Here is a 25,248-nt window from a genome sequence, read left to right on the forward strand (position 1 = left end):
TCCCAGAATCGGTTCTGTAGAGGAGTTACTCCTGCCAGAACCTCGAGACTCATGTTATGCGTTGAGTGCATACAGCCGAGAGCTATACGCAGACAATGATATTTAATTCGTTCCAATTTTAGAAGGTGACTTTTAGCTGCTGAGAGAAAGCAGAAAGAGCCATACTCCAGAATAGATAGAATAGTTGTTTTATAAAGCGTTATGAGATCTCCCGGATGAGCTCCCCACCACGTGCCGCAAATCGAGCGGAGAAAGTTGACTCTTTTTTGACATTTTTGCTTCAAATACGTAATGTGGGTATTCCAAGTGCATTTTGAATCAAACCAGACACCAAGGTACTTGAAGGTCAATGATTGGGTAATGTTTCTCCCCAAAAGCTTAAGTTGCAATTGGGCTGGGGACCGCTTTCGAGTAAACACTACCAGTTCTGTTTTCTGCGGCGAGAATTCTATCCCTAAGTTCCTTGCCCAAGAAGACAAGTTATCTAGGGAATTTTGCAATGGTCTTTGCAAGTTTTCGGCATGGGGACCTCTGACGGAAACCACACCATCATCTGCAAGTTGTCTTAGCGTGCATTGTTCTGCCAAACAACTGTCAATATCTTTCACATAAAAATTATAAAGAAGGGGGCTGAGACATGAGCCTTGGGGTAGACCCATATAACTATTTCTGGAAGTTGTCAGCTGTCCAAGGGTGAAGTTCATTTGCTTTTCTGACAACAAATTGTACAAGAAGTTATTCAAAATTCCAGGAAGTCCACATCTGTTCAGATTGTCTGACAGAATTTCTATGGAAACTGAATCAAAAGCTCCCTTAATATCCAAGAATACTGAAGCCAGTTGCTCCTTGTGCGCAAAGGCCAGTTGAATATCTGTAGAAAGCAACGCTAGACAATCGTTTGTTCCTTTGCTCTTGCGAAACCCAAATTGTGTACTTGATAGCAAATTATTTGTCTCGATCCATTGATCGAGTCTTCGAAGGATCATTTTTTCCATCAATTTTCTAATGCACGAGAGCATAGCAATCGGACGGTATGAGTTATGGTCAGACGCTGGTTTGCCAGGCTTTTGAATTGCTATCACTTTGACCTGTCTCCATTCGGGTGGCACAATATTGTTTTCTAGTAGAGTATTGAATAAGTCTAGCAAGCGTCTTTTCGCGATATCGGGAAGATTTTTTAGAAGAACGAATTTAATCATATCGCTTCCGGGTGAAGAGTTGTTCGATGAAAGAAGAGCCATAGAAAATTCCAGCATTGAGAATGGTCTGTCCAGAGGTCCACCGCTCGGAGACGTTTCTCGAAGAATATGTTGGGCTGGAACTGAGTCTGGACAGACCTTTTTAGCGAAATCGAATATCCATCGGTTGGAGTATTCTTCACTCTCGTTGGTAGATGAGCGGTTACGCATGTTGCGAGCTACCCTCCACAAGGTACGTATTGAGGTTTCACGAGAAAGACCTTCAATGAAATTGCGCCAGTAACCGCGTTTTTTTGCTTTAATTAATTGTTTCAGCTGTATTTCAAGCTTTGAATATTCCTCGAAGTGTGTGGATGTTCCATGTCTGCGAAAAGCTTTGAAAGCATCAGATTTTTTCAAATACAATTTTGTGCATTCATCGTCCCAGCCAAGAGTGGCTGGTTTTCTTTTAAATGAAGCACTTGGAACTTTTCGTTTTTGTGCTTCCAGTGAGCTTTTATAAAATAAATCGACGAAGAATCGATATTCTTCCAATGGTGGAAGTATATCTATTGATTCGACACCGATTGTTACCGCCGTTGCAAATTTTTGCCAGTCGATGTTCCTTGTTAGATCAAATGGAACTCGAGATGGTTCAGTGGATTGCGGGCTACACTTGATTGATATATTGATTGGCAAGTGATCGCTGCCATGGGGATCATTGATGACCTTCCACTGACAATCTAATGATAGCGAGTTTGAGCACAAAGATAGATCGAGTCGGCTTTCCCGAGCCGGAGGTTTTGCAATTCGTGTCACTTCACCAGTGTTCAAGATAGTCAAGTTGAAATCGTCACATAAATCGTAAAAAATAGCCGCCCTAGCGTCATCATAAAGATCGCCCCACCCAGTACCATGGGAGTTCATGTCACCCAAAATTAGAACTGGGGTTGAGAGAATCGAAATTAGATTCCAAAGTTGACTACGGCTAATGGAAGTATTCGGGGGAACGTATACTGAAGCTATGCAGAGTTCTTTATTCTTTGCAGTTATTTGACAAGCGACGATTTCGACGTCTGATAGAGCTGGGAGAGGAATTTTATAGAAAGAGTAGCACTTTTTGATCCCTTAAAGTACTCCTCCATAGGAATCATCTCTATCCAGGCGAATAATATTAAAATCGTGGAAGTTGAGTTCTGTGTCAGAAGAAAGCCATGTTTCGGAAAGAGTGAATATATCACAATCATAATTTTGAAGTAAAAATTTGAACGAGTCTAGTTTAGGCACTAGACTACGGCAGTTCCATTGTAGCACATTGATCATATCTTCTACTACGTTAGATGAATTATCCATCGAAAGATATGATTGATGCAAGGAGGGGCCATGAAGCAGTCAATTGCTTAAGATAAGACTTTAAAGATGGAAGCAAGGCAGAAATAAGGCTTCTGAGGGGGTCTTGAATTTTGAACGTGTTTAGTATGAAGTCCACAATGTCCGAAAAAGCTATCAATCCTCGATTAGACGCGAATTTTCTACGAGAAGATCGAGGAGCAGCGTTTTTATTTCTCTCTTCTCTGGGTAATGACGTAAAATCCTTGCTGCAACCAGGAACTGGCTGAGAAGGAGCCTTCGGATTCGTTTTTTTGCTACTATTACCCTTGGAATTAGACAATCTTCCGAGGGTCATTTTAGCTTTCTTACGGTGCACCATTGGTGAAGAGAGCTTTCTTTTTGATGATTCATCCTTTATTGAAGATTCTGGTGCAGCCGAAGTATGACCCTCATCAGAATCAGAATCCGATTCTTGAGATGACAAAACCGAAAATTGGTTTTCATTTTGAGCGGCTGATGCGGTCTTTAGCATTTCAGCATAAGTCCGCTTGGAGCATCCAGCGATAGAACGCTTCACTTTATCGGAGTGCTGTTTGTACCTTGGGCACTCTTGTAGAGGGTGAGGATTCTCGCCACAGTGAATACATTTTTCCACTGTTTGAGTGCAAGAATCCTCACTATGTTTATCGCCACATTTGCCGCAACGAAATTGGTTGCCGCAGTGGCTAACCGAGTGCCCCAACTTTTTACATTTGGTACAATTATAAACCCGCGGTACAAACAGGCGCACTGGGAAAAAAACATTTTCTACTTTCACATAGTTTGGGAGAACAGAACCTGCGAAAGTAACTCGAAAAGAGTGCGAGGGCTTATAAACTTTTTTATTTTCTTCCAAAGATGCTGAATGCAGATTTCTAACATCCAGGATCTTTACAAGATCTCCAATCATCGAGTTTTTGAAGGAACCCGACGCTTGTTTTAGTTCATCGACACTCAGACTCGCGTCGGTTACTACGCCTTCTATCTCCACTTCTCGAGAAGGGATGTAGATGTGATACTCCCTGTTAATAACTTCGTGGTCAACAATCTTGTTGGCCACATCAAAAGTCGGTGCTTCTACACGCAGTTTGTCCGGTCTCTCTTTATGTATCGAGACGCCCTTATAATTACGCAGCAAATCTCTTGAAATATCAAGAGTTCTCAAAGCTTTTTCCTTGGGCCGAAAGAAAACAACCCATGGTGCCTTCGAGGACTGTTGATAATAACGCGTCCGCGCAACATTGGCATCAGCAGATGTCATAACGGTTGCGCAGACGGTGCGCAACCGCTTATGAAAACGAAGAAAAAACCCGCACGCATACACACAACTCACACGCACACACTCGCGCAAAAACTCAACTTAAAACTAACTTAGACTAAAAACTAACTTAAACTAAAAACTAGCTCAAATCAAAAATCTTCTTGAAAAAAAAAAAACAATAATTTCGTAAAAAAAAAAATTTAATAAATAAAAACTCAATAAAAAAATTTAGTCTGATGAGTTCGAACAACTTGAACAGCCCTATTCAGGGAGCTATACAACGCTGCACGCTACGGTATAAGCACAATAGCGAGACGGCAAAAACTATTCTATTGTACTTCTCTGTTTGATGTTTGGTGAAGATACAAATGTGACGCTCAATGGAACCAATTCACAGAACACCAGTCCAGCGTCGGCACAGAACACCGGTCCAGGTCTCGACTTTCCAGCTTCGATATTGTAGCGGAGGACGGACAATGTGTGTCCGTCTCTTGCAAATAATCGACGAGGAATGAGAATAACGAGAAATAACACGAAACGAACTATCTAAATTCCGAAACTGAACATAATGCTTTGCTCACTCAGTCGAACGAACCTTTTTAAGCTAATGCTGTTGAACAAATCATATATCACTGTTACAGAACACACAGACTTTGCACTAAACTAATACACTGCTGCATACCATAAACACTGTTCAACCCCCTCTATTCATAACATACCAGTCATATGTTACATGTTATAAACTAAATAAATGATTGACGATATTACTATCAATTCATGTGGCTTGAATTTAGTTTTTTACGTAGAACTACGTCTTTCATTAAGGGTGCGAAATCAGAAAACAGGTCACGTTTTTATGAAATGAAGTTAACATTAACATAAAGTTAACACAACATCGCTTGTTTTCCGTCATCATAAGGGCTTCGTTGGTGCCTTTGACATTGCATCAATGGTGACGCTGACGTGAATGTGAATGCTGGAATGTTGTGAGTTATTTGGGTTCGCGTGAAAATCGCAAAACTACCTTCATAAGGACGGCATTTGCGCTAATATTGATCATAATGAAACAATGCAACTATTTTCGATGAGATTAACAGACAGTAAATGTCGTACTAGAATCTTGTATGTGATTGGGTTTCGTTTGCACGTAGCAAAACTTTCTCCACTGAGGATAACAGCTGCGCTTATCTCGAGCATGAGAAAGTAGTGCAACTTTTTTCGAGGCCAGTAATATTAACAGAAGCGTTTATTTTGAGAATAGCGCAAAATGATGAGAAGTGTTTATATTCTTAGTCGCTTGGAGCGCACCAATGTTCTGTATGAAAGCTATGCTGAACACTTATGTGACGCTGGTTGGTTTACGTTGTACGAGCGATGTCTAGAGGTGCGATTCCACTGAGACAATACCAAATAACATGTAGCATGATATTTGGTACCTGCAATATGTTGTTGTTTCCATGCGGTGCCAAGGAAAGATTGACGTAGTTATTTGATGTGGAATAATGGTGCTGGTGGAACAATTATACATTCGCCTGTAGCCAAGTGTATGTCAATTGCAAAAAGGCCACCAGAATAGCATTCGCGGTAAATTTTCAATGTATTTTTTTATTTTTTTTTTTAACTTTCAATGCATTGACATGCGATCAGTGTATTGTTCAGAGAGGGCAAGAATGAATCATCAATTCACTATCGACAACTGATTCAACAATAAAAAAAACATTTCAGTTATTTAATGTTTTTCCAGTTATTTAAGTTATTAACAAGCCACTTAAAAAATAGAGGGGTTGTATCCGAGACACGACCGCTTAGGACGTAGGACAATATTTTTAATTTGTTGGTTTATTATTTCGGATATTATTTGCGAATACGTCGAAATTTCATAAATAACTCTTTAGTAAAAAATTCCGGGGACTCTGAAAAGGTTTAATGACTTGCGTGGTTTTGTAGAATCATTTCGAGAAGCAACCATTCTTTCTTGCCTTTGCGAGAACAACACACTAATTGATCATATGTCGCATATGTTTCTTTATATCAATGCACGCATTGCACTGAGTATTTAACGAGAGGCATCTTCCGTGCATCGCCATTCAACAAGCATCAAACAAGCGTCTAACAGATGCACACGGTTACAGCGATTATCTTCAAATGAAATATTCACTAGCGCTCACAGCTCGAGGGGAAACATAAAACACAAAACGAGCAGAATAAAGGCTGATTTAGACGATGCCAGTCAGCGCTGTAGTTGAAGTATCCAGTGAACAGAAAACTGACACTCTGTTCAAATTACTTGTACCAGTATCGAACAAGTAATTCTCGCGTAACTTTTGAAAAGGTCCAATGTAACATTTTCGTCAACTCGAGAAAAATGAAGTTGAAGACCCGAACATTATTCCGCGAATTGTCTTAAAAGGTATCGATCTTTATCACTACTTTTACCACTAGCAGTCAATAATAACTCTGAAAAACCAATCGTAACAGTTGTTCCGTGATTTGAGCTTAAATTTGAAGCCTCGGAGCGAAAAATGTTACATTGGACGTTTTGACTGCCCCTGTTTGCACATTGGACATATTACGTTTCACGATAAGATTTTGAAACTAACTACTGAAGAACAATCGAAACATCAGCATTTCATTCTAAAGACAGATTATTATTGTCATCACTCGTTGAATTGCACTGACATAGATAACAACATCTGAAAGAAACAAAAACTCAAAACGACCGAAGTACGACTTCGTGTTGTTTTGATTGCTTTGTTACTTTGGACGTTTCGAGCGTCGGAGGAAAGAGGCGTCTGAAGTAACAGCCGAGTACTTAAAATCCGAATCTGTACATTGGATATTTTTTGCATCGGCGATTAAAAGATGAAGAAGATAGATACGTGAACGATTGTTTTTGTAATGCATTCAATGATTGAAAACTAATAGCGTGCATCCATTAACTCGATTTGTTTACATTTGTTACATAGGACCTTTTCAAAAGTTACGCGAGAATTGGCCTCTAACTTGAACAGAGTGTCTGTTCTCTATTCACTGGATACTTCAACTAGAGCGCTGACTGGCATCGTCTAAAACAGCCTTAAGCGACATTTGTTGTTTCGGACACAGAGAGATTCCGAGAATTTTCCTCAATACGATGCAATACTTATACGCTAGCGACAGCTTACTTCGCAATTATTCCCTTTTCGCTATTCCCCTTCGTTGTTTCTTCTTTTTTCCTTTATTTACGGAGACTTTAATTCCAATGATTCATTCATTTCCGACTGTTTCTATTCTAGCGGCTGCATAAGTTACTCGTTATTGACAGCTGTTCGGGAATACACACAAATGGACAGAACAAATATATGGGGAAATGGAAATGCTTCCAATTTTCATCAATTTAAAACATATACAGACTATGGGATTGTAATTTATAGCATATCAAACAAATCTTAGAAAATTTCCGATTCGATTGGTATGCAAATCATTAAAATCCGTTCGCCGCAACAATAGTTATTAACATTAACATTAACTTTATTCCATAAAAACGTGACCTGTTTTTTGATTTGGCACCCTTAATGTAAGACGTAGTCCTACGTCAAAAATAACAGTGTAGATCTACGTCTACAATGTGGTCGTGTCTTAAAAATCAATCAATGGCTTTAAACTGGCACTAATTCAAAAATTACGCTACGTAGGACAATTCTGTTGCTTCCATTTGGAAGATGAGAAAATTCAATACAGGATGCTGTTGTGAAACTCCCAAATTTTTGGATTTGAAGAACATTCTAGAGTTAAAAAACATAAAAATTAGTTTCAAGGTGTTCTTAATTTTATCCAAAAAAATGCATAAAAAACTTAAATGTTTCTATCAATCAAACTAAAGATCTCTTATCACTCTACAATTCGTTCTTTGACACCCAACTCCTACCTTTTTTTATTCCCTCCACTATCATTTTAAACAATTCCTGGTGAATCTTCAACTAGAATCTACCAAAATCACGATTGTTACTCCCTGTACTCAATTCACTTTCACTTTAACGTTAAAACATTTCATTTTCGCTTGTATCATATTTGGAATATAAAAAAAAAATATTTTCATTCGAGTCTAAAATTGTATTAGGTGTACCGGTAAGTTTCTTCGGTTTAACAACAGATGGCGTAACTTGATTATTATTCCAGTGAATCAAATTTCCAGGCATTCGTTGGAAAGCTACTGTTATACGCGTCTTTTTCAGTATATGTCAAAAAGTTGAGGCGTAAACAACATAGTTTTTTTGCCACTTTGAATATGTCGAATTTTGTACCAACGAGAGTATTTTTGCGGGGAGTGTTACTTCATTACTTCAATATGAAGAAAAAAAGCTGCGGAAAGTCATCGCATTTTGGTGGAAGTTTATGGCGACCATGCACCAACTGAGCGAACATGTCAGACGTGGTTTGCACGGTGTAAATGTGGTAGTTTTAACTTGGAAGACGAAGAACGTTCCGAACCACCAAAAGATGAAGAATTGGAGGGTTTACTCGATCAATATCCGTCACAAATGCAACAAGAACTTACAGATACACTTGGAGTACCTCAGCAAATCATATCCGATCGTTTAAAAGCAATGGGAATGATCCGAAAAATAGGACATTGGGTGCCGTATGAATTCATGCCACGAGACGTCGAACGCCGTTTTTTCACGTGCCAACAACTGCTCCAACGGCATAAAAGAAAGGGTTTCTTGCATCGAATCGTTACTGGCGATAAAAAATGGGTCCATTACGACAAACCTAAACGTCAAATACCCCGGCCATGCATCAACATCGACGGCCGCGCGAAAATATTCACGACTAGAGGGTTATGCTGTGGGACCAGCTGGGTGTGGTGTACTATGAGCTGCTAAAACCGAATGAAACCATTACGGGGGACCTCTACCGACGACAATTGATGCGTTTGAGCCGTGCACTGAAGGAAAAACGGCCACAATACGAACAAAGACACGATAAAGTTATTTTTCAGCACGACAATGCTCGGCCGCTTGTCGCGTAACCGGTCAAAACAAACTGGAAACGCTGAAATGGGAGGTCCTATTCCACCCACCGTATTCTCCAGACATTGCTCCGCCCGATTACAACCTTTTTCGATCGATGCTACATGGCCTGTATGACTAGCACTTCTCCAATTTTGTTAAAGTCAAAAATTGGATTGATTCGTGGTTAGCCGACAAACCGGCCAATTATTTCTGCAAAGGGATCCGTGAATTGCCAGAAAGATGGGAAAAAGTTGTGACTAGCGATGGGAAATACTTTTAATATTAAATTTGTAACCAATTTTGCAGAAAAAAAGCATTAATTTTTGAAAAAAAAACCAAGAAACTTACCGGTACTTCTATTTTATAATCGAATCATATATAATCGAGTCCGACCGAATTTCTTAACAATCGAAAACACTCGGCAACAGCTTTTTTCAATTCTGTATAAAAACTAATACTGCTGTAAAACAACTTTGGACTCGATTATATACAATTTGAAAAAAAGCTTACCGTACCGCACTTTTTCATGTAGAGCCAGTTTGTTGTTGAAATTCTAACATATTCGTACAAGGAATTTTTTTTCATCAAATATGACCCTCTATCACTTCCTGAGATATTCTGGATAAACTTATTTTTTTTCATTTGAGAAAGGTTTTTTCCGACTTCGAGGAAATGAATGAAAAAATAAAGTCTTCTTTTATGTTCGAAAAACTGAAAATATCTGCATTAAAAATTAATAGAAAAAATTGTTTTTGACTCGATTATATACAGCAGGGGTGGCCCAACTTTGGCGCATTACGGGCGACTAATTGTTCGAATGCTAGGCCGCGGTCTACCATAAATGTAGTACTAGACAATAAAACATAGTTTTGACCCTCCTGTACTCGCTTGCAAAATCATAACACGTATGTTACAGACTGTACGTGTTTCTGTAATTTTGCAATACGAAATTTTCTTTAAAGCAAAAAAAGATATAATTAAATGAAAAAACTAAAAATATTAAGAATAATTATCGGTTACTAAACAATTGATAAGTATTACTTTATTTTCTGTAAAGTTTCTTCGATCAAAATCGTTGATTTTTTTAAGAAAATCGTCATTTATGAACATACAAAGCATTTATATTCCATAAAAATAGACCCGAGATGATTATTATATTCTTCAATTATCTAGAGGTAAAGGGTTAACGACTAGACAGTTTTGTGTCTTCGTGTGAACGAACCCTTAAAATATTTTAAGGATCTGTCAATGTTAAAACGTTAGTCAAAATCAACATTTTCAACTGGGTGAAGTACACGAACGAGCAACGCTTAATAATTGTTAAAAATTACTACCGAAAACCCTTTAACCCTCTACAGCCCAAGCTCGCCTTTAGACGGGCTTCACGGATTCTCCTTTCAAATTATTCAGACATTATTTTCAATGTTCACCCGCACTAGAACGTCTTTAGAATATTTTCATCTATCACACATACACATTGGTTTTATGCTGACAGCTTTCTGCTAGGAGCATTTTATGTTGAAAGTCGGAATTTCAAGATAAAATTGGAATAAGTTTTTTAGATAAATAAAAAACTTGGGTCTTAGAGGGTTAAGAGCGCTTACTGCGATTTTCGGCCGTAATAATCGTCCCAGCCGACAGGGTGCGCATAGTTCAGTTCAAATTTGAGTTGGATGTTTATAAGAAGCTCAGATGAGCTCAGAGACAACATCCACCGTGAAATTCGCAACATGCCGGTCTAAATCTGTGACCGAGTGGTGAAAATTTGGGTTCAACGGATCGATCGCTGTAAACGGGCCCGTGGTGGTCATATGACTGAAATAGAATTTCATTCTTATAATGTAAAAATTGAACTACAGCCAGAATAAATTTGAGCTAACTATCTTCCCTCATGAAACTATCTATCGGAAATATTGGCCCGTATCTTGTAAATTGAATTTGAATCAACCGATTGGTTCGATCCCTATAACTATCACACCGAACAAATTTTCGTATTTTGTAAATCGATAGAATATAATCGAATTGAGTTATTTCTCGAACATCGGCGATTTACATATTTTGAAACATTGCCGAAATGTTTCCCAAAGCAAAACCTCAAGAATGCAACAAGCAAACCAAACAGCTCGAAAAATTATGCCGACAGCATTCACCCGAATCCTGTTTAACTTGGATTACATAATAGAGTTCAATATTTCATTTTAGAACTTTCTAATTTCTCATTCACTAGTTGCTCTATTCATGAATATATTTCTTGAAAGAAATCTACGCAATTAATTCACATTACTTTTCATAGTTTCAATAACAAAGTAACAATCCTTCATTAAAACTCGCATTTTCAGTCTTCAAAGGCGAAGTTTTGTCCGAAAGTTTAGCTCATATTGATTATGTGGTTTCGAATATCAATATTGTGTTTGTTTCCTAATGTTTCCAACGTTTTGAATTGGTCATTTAACAAATGACATGCCCGGAGAAAACAAACACATTAAATTGTTCCTAGTGAAAATGTTTTGCTAAATCACAAATTATGGTCGAACAACTGGATGTGTTAATATTAAACAACTAACAATCTGAATGAAAATGTTAAAACGGAAACTTTAATGAAGAAATATCTACTCTTCCAACTTATATGTTTTATTGAGGTTTGGCCTTCTAGCTGTGATTGTACACTCGTTGGTTCGTAATCTTTTTACTCATGTGGTCCTAATCTTTGTTTGTCGTGCAATTCTAATTTCATGTGTGCACTATTTTGTTGAGTTCATACACTTCTCGAAGAATCGTGTTAATTTCGCGTGAAGTTAATCGCCCACTAGAAACAGCAAAGCTAAGTCACAAAAAATCGATTTCCACAATACACCAGAATCACACCTCTAGCAACTGCAGGCTTCGAGGGTATTCGCTCCTCGTGTGCATATATACCTATCGTGTTAATTGGATATCATTCGCCCGAAACATAAACTGACATATTCGGCACCTATACGTGATGAATTTAGACGCGTTGAGCGTAGTATTATGGTTCTTGCAATTTAGTTCAAGTTCGACACTCGTCGAGACACACCTTAGCATTCTCCGCTTAAGCCGTCCAAAATTCGAAAAATAAATACAATGGCGGCATTTCTTCCAGTTTACAACCCGATCGTTTTGATGGCAGCAGCAAACCACATGTGTGACTCTTCAAGTAGGAAACCGGTTAATCGAAGTGGTTTGCAGCAATGGAATAATCCTTGGCGACAGATTGATTGACATTCAATAGTTCAAAATGGGTGCGCTTTTCTTGAACTTACAACTTTCGGAATTCGGATCGAGTTGGTTTGCAGTCACAACATCCATTCGCGAACCAATGAATGACTAATTTCCATGGTGTGGTGGTGGTAGGCTTAAAGGTTTCGTACCAAGACTGGACCCGAAAAGCTTAACTTTTTCCGTTTATGTAGATCAGACAGCTGATAGTCTTATTTATTGTATTTGTATACATATTTATGGAGACCTCAGGAAAAACTGTGCTCTGATTGCGGTCATGAATATTGAAATGTTTTTAAATTTTTCACTATTTATGGCTCCGCCACCGAAAGGGATGTTCTGCATCCTTCTTCGAAACGAACCGCGCACATCTGCTGCGAAGGAATACCAAAAAATATTAACTATCGAATCATTTCTGCTCGTCTCTGTGTCATTTCGCACTCCCACGTTCATATCTGTGAACGAGAAATGCTTAAAAGTGAACATTTCCTAAATTCAATGATAATGAGGAGCAACATTTTTCGCCACCATCACTGTCATATGCTGGTCGCCCTTTTTTGGACAATTGCCGGTCGGTGACTTGGATATTGTTTTTCTTCATCTTCCTCAGATGACCACTGAGTTTTATAATGGCAATCATAGCGAACATTTTTGTATTGTTGGTTCATTTTTTATTGTATGTTTATGGATGTAGAGATAATTATTCAACTCGTAAATTGCTTTATTTTGGATTCTATATCAGGAAAGGAATTTATGATTTACAATTCTCGGTCTTATTCCTCCTAGAGCTGCAGTTTACCTTCAACAGCTCAGAGATATTGTCGAAGCCTTGCCAGGTTCTCGTTTAATTTTGGGTGATTTCAATTCGCATGGGGATCACTTCGTTGGGGATCACTATATGATGAACCCCGTGCCTCATTGATGTATGATCTGTGCGATAATTTCAACATGACAACTCTAAACACTGGTGAGGCTACTAGGATAGCAAAACACCCCGCACAAGATAGTTTTCTAGACCTCTCAATTTGCTCCTATTATTGGATTGCGTATTGAAGGTAATCCATGGCCCCCATGGTAGTGATCATCTTCCTATACATTTATCTATTGCCAATGACTTATATCCATGTGAGACAGTTAAGGATATTCCGTATGAGTCAACGAAAAATATCGACTGGATGAAATTTCGAGAAATAATCTCTGAATCTATTGACTCGGTTCATGAATAACCTCCTCTCGAAGAATATAATTTCATTTCGGGCTTGATTTATGAGAGCGCTCTACAAGCCCAAACAAACCAAGCCCAAACGTGTTCCTACTACTCAATTTCGACGCCGTCTTCCATCCCCATGGTGGGATAAAGAATGCTCCCAAGTTTATCTTGAAAAATCGACTGCGTTCAAGGAATTCAGAAAACAAGGGACGATGGACTGTTTCCGAACTTACATTGCCCTGGAACGCAAACTTAAGAATTTGACTAGAGCAAAGAAACGTGGGTACTGACGAGAGTATCTCAATGGCCTATCGAGACAGACCGTTATGAGCACGCTTTGGGAAACGGCTAGGAGAATGCGGAGTCGGAGCCACAATAACGAAAGTGAGGGATACTCTGATCGTTGGATCTACAGTTTTGCGAGGAAGCCCAGTTTCAGTTTGCCCAGATTCCGTTCCAGCACAAAATGTCGTACGTGACATTCCGCTTCAAAGCGATTATGAAAAATTTTCAATGGTAGAATTCTCATTTGCCCTTCTTTCGTGTAACAACTCGGCTCCTGGATTGGGTAAGATAAAGTTATAGCCATACGAAAACCCAACAAGCCATCCTGCGACCGCAATTCATATAGGCCAATCGCAATGCTATCCTGCATTCGTAAATTGCTGGAAATAATGATTCTTTTTCGTTTAGACAAATGGGTTGAAAAGAACAATTTGCTTTCAGATACGCAGTTTGGGTTCAGAAGAGGTAAAGGAACGAATGATTGTCTAACGTTGCTCTCGTCTGAAATTCAAATAACATTTGCTCGAAAAAAAAACAAATGGCTTCGTTTTTCCTCTACATCAAATAGGCTTTTCATTCTGTTTCTATTGATATATTATCGGATATTCTTCATAATTGTGGACTGTCGCCAACTTCAAATAATTATTTGTATAATTTGCTGTCAGAAAAACACATGAGTTTTGCTCATGGAAATTTGGCAGTCTCCCGACTAAGCTATTTGGGCCTTCCACAAGGTTCATGTTTGAGCCCCCTATTATATAACTTTTATGTTAATGACATCGATAATTGCCTTTCGAGACATTGCACGCTACGCCAACTTGCAGATGATGGAGTGGTTTCCATTAGGGGATCCTCCTCCGCCGATCTGCAAAGACCATTACAGGATACTTTGGACAATTTGTCCACATGGGCTATCAAGCTGGGTATCGAATTCTCTACGTAGAAAACAGAGATGGTAGTTTTCTCTAAAAAGCACAAATCCGCAAAATTTCCGCTTCATTTATTCGGAAATCCAATAACCCACTCTATGAATTTCAAATATCTTGGTGTCTATTTCGATTCTAGATGTACCTGGGGGAGACATATTGCGTATCTGAAACAGAAATGTCTACAGATAATCAACTTCCTCAAGACAATAACTGGAACATGGTAGGGTGCCCATCCAGGAGACCTCGAAAGCTTATACAAAACAACGATATTATCGGTCCTCGAGAACGGTAGTTTTTGCTTCCGAACGGCAGCTAGGACTCATATTCCTAAGATGGAGCGAATACATTATCGTTGCTTGCGTACTGCTTTAGGATGCATGCAATCGACTCATACGATGAGTCTTGAGGTTCTGGCTGAAGTACTTCCTCTGCCTCTTCGACTTATAGAATTATCATACAGATATCTCATTCGCTGTAAGATTATGAATCCATTGGTAATTGATAATTTCGAAGAACTTCTTCAATTGAATCCATAGTCAAGGTTCACCACCTTAGGGGCTGTCCACATACCACGCGGACAGGAAAAGTATAATTTTAGATACCCCCTCCCCCTCTGTGGACAAGCGTGGACATTCCTTATACCCCTACCCCTGTTGTCCACGTGAACATTCCTACAGGGTGGGCCATTTAAAGTGGAAGCATCTGGCAACCCCATAACTTTTGACAGAGATGTCAGATTAACAAATGTCATACCGCGTTGGAAGCGTCATTTCAGTACAATTTTAACCATGGAACAATACACACCTAAACAACGCGCTGAAATTGCTCAGCTGTACATTCAAAATAACTTCTCAATTGTGTTAACTAAACGTGCGTGGAAAAATAAAAATAAAGTTAAAACATCGCCTGGAGACAACACTATACGTCGATTATATGCCAAATTTATATCGTCTGGTAGTGTTGGTAATGTCAGTCATCTGTCCAGACAACGACCAAGACGTTTCGACGAGAATATTGATGCCGTTCGAGTCAGTGTTGCAGAGACTCCATCGTTCGCAAGAGTTAGGCATCTTTTTATTGCCATTTTTTCGTGAAAATGAATTGGACAATTACTGGTTCCAACAGGACGGCGCTACATGCCATACAGCGGCTGCCACGACCAAATTATTGCGCGAAATGTTCCCCGGAAGATTAATATCGAAAAACGGCGATTATGACTGGCCACCGAGATCACCTGATTTGACGCCTCCTGACTTTTTTTTATGGGGTATATTTAAAATCCAAGGTATACACTGGTAAACCAAGGACCCTGGCTGCGCTGAAAGACAATATCCGACAAGAAATTGCTGCCATATCGGCCGAAACATTGGGCAAAGTGATGGAAAATGCCGAAAAAAGGGCACATTTTGCGGTCAAGGCCAGAGGCGGTCATTTACGAGATATCATAATCAAAAAGTAGTTAGAACAAATCTCCTTGGACCAAAATAAATGAATTTCAAAAAAACATTTTTTAAATTCCACTTCTTTACTTTGCTATTGCAAAAACAAATCCTTCCACTTTAAATGGCCCACCCTGTACATTTTTTGAAAAAAATCAAGAAAATTCTAATTCTATTTTTTTCGCTTAAATTTCATTTCAAGTTTGTTTCTATTTTCTATTCCATGTTTTCATTGATAAAAATTATAGCCAATGGAAACGATTCGGATTTAAATCATCGATTTTTTTCAATATTGTCCGGGAGCTAATTATTCACGTTATCTCCAGCGAATTCCATTCACGTTATCTCCATCCATATCAAAAATTCGTTTGTGAACCTACTCTCATAAATTTTTATTAAAGCTGGCTGGCTGTTTGAGTTTTCAAGAAATCGGACAATAAAATTAAACACTTTGTTTGAAAACAGAATTTTCTCGTCTAAACATCAATGTCTTTCGCTTTTACAGGTTGTAATGAACCTAGTCGAAACAAAACATCTGCAGTATCATCGTGATCGATGATTACATTGACCTACAACCCTTAATTGTTAAATCATGCTGACTATTGTCCGGAAAATTCGTGCCGATTCTAAGCAAGAAACCAAAAGCATATTTTTATTGACATAGGATAAATCATCTTGGTTTGTCCAATTTAGGGTGTTTTCACGCAACTAGTCACATATAATCAATACGAATTTGGGTTTGTTGAAAAGCCCCCAATCTCTAGATGCTAATACTATCATAAGGCATTGAAATTTTTTTTTCCTCAAAGAGAAATTATGATCATGGTGGGTCCGGCTTTAGAAAGCACCATTTTTGAATGAAAAAATCGAATTTTCAAGTGGATGTTGCATTTCTCATTGCTTGAGTTTACTGTCATCATATTGATCCACTCATTATCAGAATTGAGGTCACATAGTTCAGCTATGTAAATCTGATACAAATAGTGTGCTAGCATGATGTTCACAATATTTGTGAACAATATAATTTTCTAGTCCAGAAAAGATATGGAGGTGGATTTTATAATCCTTTACAACATATGAATCCGTAAAAATAACTATTAAACTACTGTAAATCATGAAAGAGACAATTTTATTTATATGTTTTGAAACATTCGAATACCTGATTTGAAACAGATGCGCTGAAATGGAGAATTCAAAAAGTTGAGCAAACCATGATAATATTTTCGACTGGACGAACCAAAATCATTTACCTTACATCTTTTCGATTATAGATGCACATTTTTTTCCTGAATGTTTCAGCATCCACGATACTTGAAGATTCCATCCTCTTAGAACTTATGCTATGCAGTAAGTTGAAGTTCTTACAGGAATCTTAACAGTTAATAATTTGAATTCTGGATCGTTGATTTTAATACGTTCAGCTGCTAGCAGTACTTGTGTGAATTCATCGAGACTATTTGCCTGGTAGAAGCTCATGATACAGATTTTCTGCCAGTCCCACTAGACCCAGCCATGACATCCTTCAGGCAAAAACCTGCTTCGGAGTTCCATTCACTTGCCAAGATTTTTTTAACTCAACATTCTTGTGAATTATTTGCCCTTTACAATTCGTTACAAATATGTATTTTCGTTGCGTTTATGAAACGAATCGCAGATTGAGATACGTTCCTTCAAGTTTTTTTCGGTAAAATAAACGCTTGTTCTGGTCGGATTTAAGATTAGCACGATGTTGCATTCTTTAAGGGGGTATTCTAGTCTAGAAATTTGAAAAACCATTTTTTTTCTTCCTATTTGTTTAGTTCAGACATTTAAGAATATGCCATAGAAGAGACTTTCCAAAAATCTCATTATTTACCAAGTTATAGCCATTTTAGTGATGCAGTATCTCATCTAGTACGGCCATAAAAAATCAACTTTAAACGCGTTTTTCTCGAAACAAGTTTTTTCAAACTGGCGTACACGATATCTCAGGTTCTACTAATCCGATTTATGTCTATATGAATACAATCCGTATGAATCTCTCAATCGCATGAACCTATAAAAATTCTGATTTCGTAACTTCACTATTTTCAAGAAGTCAGGAAACCTAAAAAAAGTTTTTTTTCTTAAACGGTCGTAATTTTGTCAAAAAACACGTTTTTGACTTGTCTGAGGTTCATGGCGTGGCATCTTTACTGATTCAGAACCTGTTAAATTTTTTTGTTTGAGATAACCAGAATGGCTGAATTCCAACATCATTGCAAGAAATAGATCTCCAGAGAAACGGCCCGTGTACTCATGGAAGAATTTGTTGGTCGTTTCAATGTTCGGAGAACCTTGGGAGTTTTCGAAAAATAAAAACGAAGCAGTTTTGTCATCGAGAGCAAAAGCTGAATTCAATCCGCACTTAAGTCATGATTTTTAATACTACCAAAATTCCAACATTCTTTTGGGTCTCTGTATTCTGACGGAATTCACGGCTCTCTATTACCGATTGGAATAAGTTGATCGATCCCAGTTCATGTGCGTTTCTTTCAGAATGTACATTTCAGGGAAGAAGTTCAGTCATATAAAAAATGGATGTTTGACCGGGTAGCCCTCTCAGGCAGCTCAGTCTATTTATTGATGAATACAGAGTACTCAGGGTGGGCTTGAAGCTTAAAAAATCTTGTAAATGCAAAACAGATCTCATTCAATTTAAACTATTAACATTAATGTTTTACCATAAAAAAATACTTAACGTGTCCACGTGGATATTATCTAAACCCCCTCCCCCCACATCGTGGATAAGAGTGGACATTTTCGTAACCCCTAAGCCCCCCCCCCCCTTTAAGTTGTCCACGTGGTATGTGGACAGCCCCTTATATGATGAGTTCCGTACACAAGGATTGCTACCTTTGCCAAGCATCATTAACCAAGACATAAACATAAACCAGTACTTATGTGATTCCGTTGTAAATTTTAATTTAACTTTGCATCAAGAAATACGCGATATTCCAGAACATACACGTTTTGTGTTTATCCCACGGATGTTTTCTTCGAAATTTGGCGAAATAAGTTCTGATAGAATGTTTTTTTACTGATGAAAATTGAATCCTTGTCGATTGATCACTATTCTATCTATTCAGATAGCCTCAGCTCAATAGAAGCTATCCGTTCTATAAAACCTATAAGAGCCTCATGTTATTTTCTTATGAGAATAAGATGGCCCTTTGGGTAGACTAGTGGAAAAATCTTATAGGGTTGCATTAGCCTGGGTCCCAGCTCATTGCTCCATTACAGGTCGGACGCGTTAGCTGAGCTCGGAGCCTTAGAAGGCACCATTTTTGAGCGACAAATAACTATCATAACTATCATGATTTTTTTTGTACTCCTCGTAGTTATGTACTCTCCAATTGGCAATTTGACAATTGGAATGAAGATAATATGGGTCGCTGGTTACATACAATTATTCCCAAGGTATCGACAAACGTATGCTTCAAGGGATTGAATGTAGGTCGGGACTTCATTCGCGTGTTGTCCTAAATCCTAATCCTGTCCAATTAATCTAGTGTTAGATTTAGTTATTACTAAATTGTTAGTCTTAATTACAGGGTGGGCCATTTAAAGTGGAAGGATTTGTTTTTGCAATAGCAAAGTAAAGAAGTGGAATTTTAAATTTTTTTTTTTGAAATTCATTTATTTTGGTCCAAGGAGATTTGTTCTAACTACTTTTTGATTATGATATCTCGTAAATGACTGCCTCTGGCCTTGACCGCAAAATGTGCCCTTTTTTCGGCATTTTCCATCACTTTGCCCAATGTTTCGGCCGATATGGCAGCAATTTCTTGTCGGATATTGTCTTTCAGCGCAGCCAGGGTCCTTGGTTTACCAGTGTATACCTTGGATTTTAAATATCACCATAAAAAAAAGTCAGGAGGCGTCAAATCAGGTGATCTCGGTGGCCAGTCATAATCGCCGTTTTTCGATATTAATCTTCCGGGGAACATTTCGCGCAATAATTTGGTCGTGGCAGCCGCTGTATGGCATGTTATACGGAAACATTTTCAAATCAACACGAATTATGCGTCGGAGAGCGGTTCGAGCGATGCCTAACTCTTGCGAACGATGGCGACCTGATGTCGATGGAGTCTCTGCAACACTGGCTCGAACGGCATCAATATTCTCGTCGAAACGTCTTGGTCGTTTTCTATAATCGCTATAATCGACGTATAGTGTTGTCTCCAGGCGATGTTTTAACTTTATTTTTATTTTTCCACGCACGTTTAGTTAACACAATTGAGAAGTTATTTTGAATGTACAGCTGAGCAATTTCAGCGCGTTGTTTAGGTGTGTATTGTTCTATGGTTAAAATTGTACTGAAATGACGCTTCCAACGCGGTATGACATTTGTTAATCTGACATCTCTGTCAAAAGTTATGGGGTTGCCAGATGCTTCCACTTTAAATGGCCCACCCTGTATATAGAAAATAAGTTATATTTTAAGGTGAAATTTGACTCTGTAAACGTTAGATAATAAGTAATTGAGTCTGATTAATAAACGTTTTTGGAAAAAAAATCTTTTCCCTGTTAATAAATTATACACTCTAAATCCATCCTTGAAAAAAACCGTTTATATTATGTTGATTTCACATCACTAGAAGTCGTGTTGAAATTAATACATAGTTTAGCAGTTGACTGTTGATTGTGGTCTTGTCTAGGTTATGGCGATATTCTATCACTTTCGGATTTCCTCTTGAATGGTAAACGTTCTCCATATCGTTTCATGTCATCGCATATCGATTACTTGGAATAATTCAACGGTTCAATCAACTCACTAACGAATAACGGGATTAATAATGTAAACAAATGAATTTATTTTGACAATAAATACCTACTTTGAAATTTTGCTCTTAGATTAATGGTAGCTTTTTTTCTGATCAATCATCATATTGAAAATACCACAAATCGCCCGAATACATCAAATACGTAAATAAAAAATTGAAAACAACATCTGTTCTGAACATAAAAATGTTAGTTCGAGTTATTTGGATTCCAACAACAATCCAAAATCTAACTGAGAAAGAATGATCGGAAAATTGGAAAGCACGAAAAAGACTGCAAACTTTCTTGCTAAAAGATGAATTAGAAGGTGATTAAAAGTCTCAGCAAGAAGCAATCAGTGGCACATGTAAAACTGATGTTTCTATGAATCATGTATAAATGTTCGAGTGGCCACTCAAACCACTCAATGTTATTAACAAAAAAATACAAAAAATACTGCCAATATTCTGTAAACTAGATTTTTGTAACTCAGGCATACGACACAATCAAAAACAAAACATATGATTGCAGAAATGCCAACAGTAAGGCTAGACGCAAATTGAGAAGCGTATAGCGCTCGTAAGCTAACACGAGACGACAAACACGACTCATATGTACCACAAACGAAGCGTGGCGGTGCGCATATTGAGTCGCAGTTTGGTGTAAATGCCGTGCCACTCGCATATAATGTCTTATTCACACAGAGTTTCGCGATATATTCATTTACTAATACAACCAACCGACCAGCACAACCATACAGCCAGACTCACGACGCTATATGATTGTTCACCAACACAACCACCATAGCCGGCACGATAAGCACGAGAAACTGTGGTTCAACCACAGCGTCACGCGAGTCGTGCCTCACGAGCGCTGCACCATCTCGCGTCTCCTCGCCAATTTGCGCCGTTCTATATGTTTTCATTAGCCACAAAAACAGGCGCTATATCGCGCCAAGCTACTCGCGCTATACGCGTCTCAATTTGCGCCTTGCCTAAAACAACAATCGTCTCATTTTCAATAATTTATGTCTACGAATACTTTCAACTATGCAAATTAATTTTAAGAGTTTAGTGATACCGTAATCTTTGTGCCTTCACAATGAGTAAAGTTGCACTCTAAAAAAAGGCAAAAAAACTACTCACCAAGCTTTTATCCAAAATTCGTCATAATCTCGTACTTTGTCAATAAATCTTCACGCGCGGATATAAACGCGCACACTATAAATTCACAAAGCTCCGATCGGGGAGCTCCGAATCCGCTTAGACTACCAAGGTCTTCGAGGACTCCTACGCAAGCTCCTACGGTTTCAACAGCTCAACAGAGTTACACATGCAGCAGCTCCAGCAGACAAGTCTCCTCGAGTTTTTATTTCGTTTTCTCATTAAAAACCACCTTTTTATCCGCAATACAGACACGTAAATCTTCTCGGGACAAATCACACCCCTCTATCAGCAGTGTTACAACCAAATACGATGCCAGTGGACAGCGAAAAAGTGCCAAAAGTTGACCAAGCTTTACGCGATTTAAAGTATACAGCTCGCACGCACTGATATCGCTGAATTTTGGCTTGCATCTCACGATAATTGCACGCGATCACGATCACTAGTCTACTAATTTATCAAAGTTCAAACGTGCCTGCGGATCCTGTGGGCTCCATGACCAAACCGTTGAAGCATTAAAACTGTACTTTTTAATTGTTCTAAGCATTTGGAGCATCTACAGTTCGTTCCAATTATTTTTCTTATCCGTTTACTCCAGAAATAAAGGTGGGAAATAACAGCGGAATGTCTCACCTAGCACGGACACGTTTCCGAATCAACACTTACCGTACGTTTGAGCAAAATAGCGACAGTCTGGTTGGCTTTGACTCTAATGCAACTTTGTACACCCACATAGAGTTTAACTTCGCATCGTCATGCGACATGTGGTCGGGTGTATCGAGTCTTGATCGGACCTTGTAAACCGATATTCTAATATGTAACACGTTCAATAATAAAGTCGTTATTTGAAAAAAAATTAGGTATGATGTATAAGCTTTGTTGACCGACTTGAAACGCATCGTTCTTTCTCTTCGAAGGCAATCAGTTTCCTTATAGTCTTCGTTTCTAAACCATTCCAGCGTGATATGAAAATTGACAACTAAACGACTAAATAATTCTAAAATTCAGAAAAAACAGGAAGTGGGTTATATCTGTGGTATAACCGCAAGGGTGACGTAGGATTATCATTGATTTAGGGATCATTTGTTTTCAGTTGCATCTGAGTCAATTCTGAATGAGAGAGGCGATCTGGCGTAGTGGTAACATCCATGCCTCTCACGCTGAAGGTCACGAGTTCAATTCTCACTCCCGACATTCTTCCAAAAATGGAAGTACAAGTGATGAACCAACCAAATGAGTTGAAAATCACTATAATACAGATAAAAAAAAAAAAATTCTGAATGAATTAATAAATGAATATTTGGGGGACTTCGAAAACCGAGAGCGTTACGTTGGAGGCTCTAATTCAGCACACCTTTGTCAAATAAGATATTCGAATGTTTCAAAACATATAAATAAAATTGTTTTTTAAATGATTTACAGTAGTTTTATGGTACATTTTTACGGATTCACATGTTTAAAGGATTATAAAATACACCTTCTATTGGTGTCAATGCGCCCCTCATTCGAGCTAACTTTTAATCGATCACCAGATGATTATTTGACACGTATTCAGACCTTTTCTGGATTATAACACTCACAAATATTGTAGACATCATAATTGCGCACCATTTGTATCAGATTTACATTTCGATAACCTTAATTCTGATCATGAGTTGTCCAGTTCACTAATGTTGTTTTGCCCACATGATTTCTATGGCAATCACTTGGCGCGCTGCAGTTTGTTTATTATTCGCGAATAGCAGAAATAAAGTTTGTCTATGCTGAGTGTGTTGAGGTGAACACTTTTAAAATGCCCAAGAAAAGGCAATATTCTGAAGAAAGCCTAAATTATGAATGGATCAATATGATGACAGTAAACTCAAGCAACGATAAATGCTATATCTACTTGTGAATTCGAATGTTTTCATTCAAAAATGATGATTTCTAAAACCGGACAAATCATGATCATTTTTTGGGCAAACCATCATCAGAGGTGATCAAACCATGATCATAATTCCTCTTTAAGGAAAATCGTTAAAAACATAAAAATTTGAATAATTTCAACACTTATGGTAGTATTAGCAATTAGAGACTCTGGGTTTGTCAACAAACCCAAACTCGTATCGATTATGTGTGATTTTCATGAAGAAAAATCGATTTGCATTTACTAGTAGCGTAAAAACACCCCAAATCGGACAAACCAAAATTATTTATCCTACGTGTATTATTGGAGGGGTGTCACCCGTCCCGGGTAACACCCGATCACGCTACGCAACTGGCCTCCCAACTAACAATTCGCCATCAGTGTGACGATTTTGTGACGGTTTTATTCAGCTGTATGCTTAATAAAACCTGAAATAATTATCATCAAAACTTATATTTGATTCAGCTCGCGCAGTCCGAAGACATCGGTCGCAAATTTGTTCGCGTCTATTATAGAGTGGAGATTATACCGTTATCAGTTCGTGGCTGGTGAAGTTATTTCGCCCTAACGGGGTTCTCTTTATTGCGCGAGTGAGGAGAGCAGCAATCACTACCAGCGTGAGGAAGAAGTCCTCCACGGCGGACGCGGTGCGTGTGCCGTATCATCGCTGTGTGTGCTTTAGCATCGTCATCGATTCCATCATCGTGTTGTGGTGCGATATACCGTTGCATCTGTGCCGAGCGATTGCCACGCGGTTCGATTGGGACACCGTTTCATTTCATTCGCATTGGTGTGCGATTTAGGTATAATATATATTAGGTTTAGAAATACAAAAAAAAATAAAAATTATATTATTTTATATCTGCCGTAATGGCAGAAGGTCATTTTGACATGGAGATTGAAACTACTGTTTCCTCCTCACTAGCTACAACGGGGGCTGGGAAGTCGCTTAAACGCGTTCCCCCCTCAGAAGATGTCTCTTCAGAGAAAGAGGTAATCTACCTTAACAAGCCTCCCTCAAGAAAATTGGCAAATTTTTCCTCTTCGCCCCCTCAATCTCCCGTTCCCGCTTCCGCTCTACTACCGAACTTGCCTCCCAGCCCTACTGATCCCGCTCCCGTTCAACAATCGACCTCGTCCTCTCCCTCAGTTGTTTCCTCTCCTCGTGTCAAGGTCTATCCAGACGATGCACTTGGAGCTGGTCCATGGGTTGTTTTTTTCCGGCCTAAACCAAAAGGAAAGTCAATTAATGTCATTCAGGTTTCGAAAGATCTGGCAAGATTATATTCCTCCGTGGTCGAAATCTCTAAGGTTAGACCGAACAAACTGCGTGTTGTCGTGAGTGATCGGAAACACGCGAATGCAATTGTGATCGACGAGAGATTCTCCCTAGAGTATCGCGTCTACGTGCCCTCCCATGACGTAGAAATCTCGGGGGTGGTAACTGAAACTGGTCTGACGTGCGAAATGATAAAAGGAGTTGGTAAATTTAA

General features: G+C 38.6%; 1 protein-coding gene across 1 annotated transcript in view; it reads right to left on the reverse strand.

Annotated features, from left to right (window-relative positions):
• LOC129780367 (serine-rich adhesin for platelets) overlaps positions 1-22,509 on the reverse strand; it is a 239,832-nt gene extending 217,323 nt beyond the window's left edge. The window contains exon 1 of the transcript XR_008743896.1: positions 21,832-22,509. The gene's annotated coding sequence lies outside the window, so the exon portion shown is untranslated. The remainder of the gene's footprint in view (positions 1-21,831) is intronic.
• Between the last annotated feature and the right edge of the window lie 2,739 nt (positions 22,510-25,248).

This window comes from Toxorhynchites rutilus, chromosome 3, assembly GCF_029784135.1.
Source record: "Toxorhynchites rutilus septentrionalis strain SRP chromosome 3, ASM2978413v1, whole genome shotgun sequence".
Taxonomy (NCBI): Eukaryota; Metazoa; Arthropoda; class Insecta; order Diptera; family Culicidae; genus Toxorhynchites; species Toxorhynchites rutilus.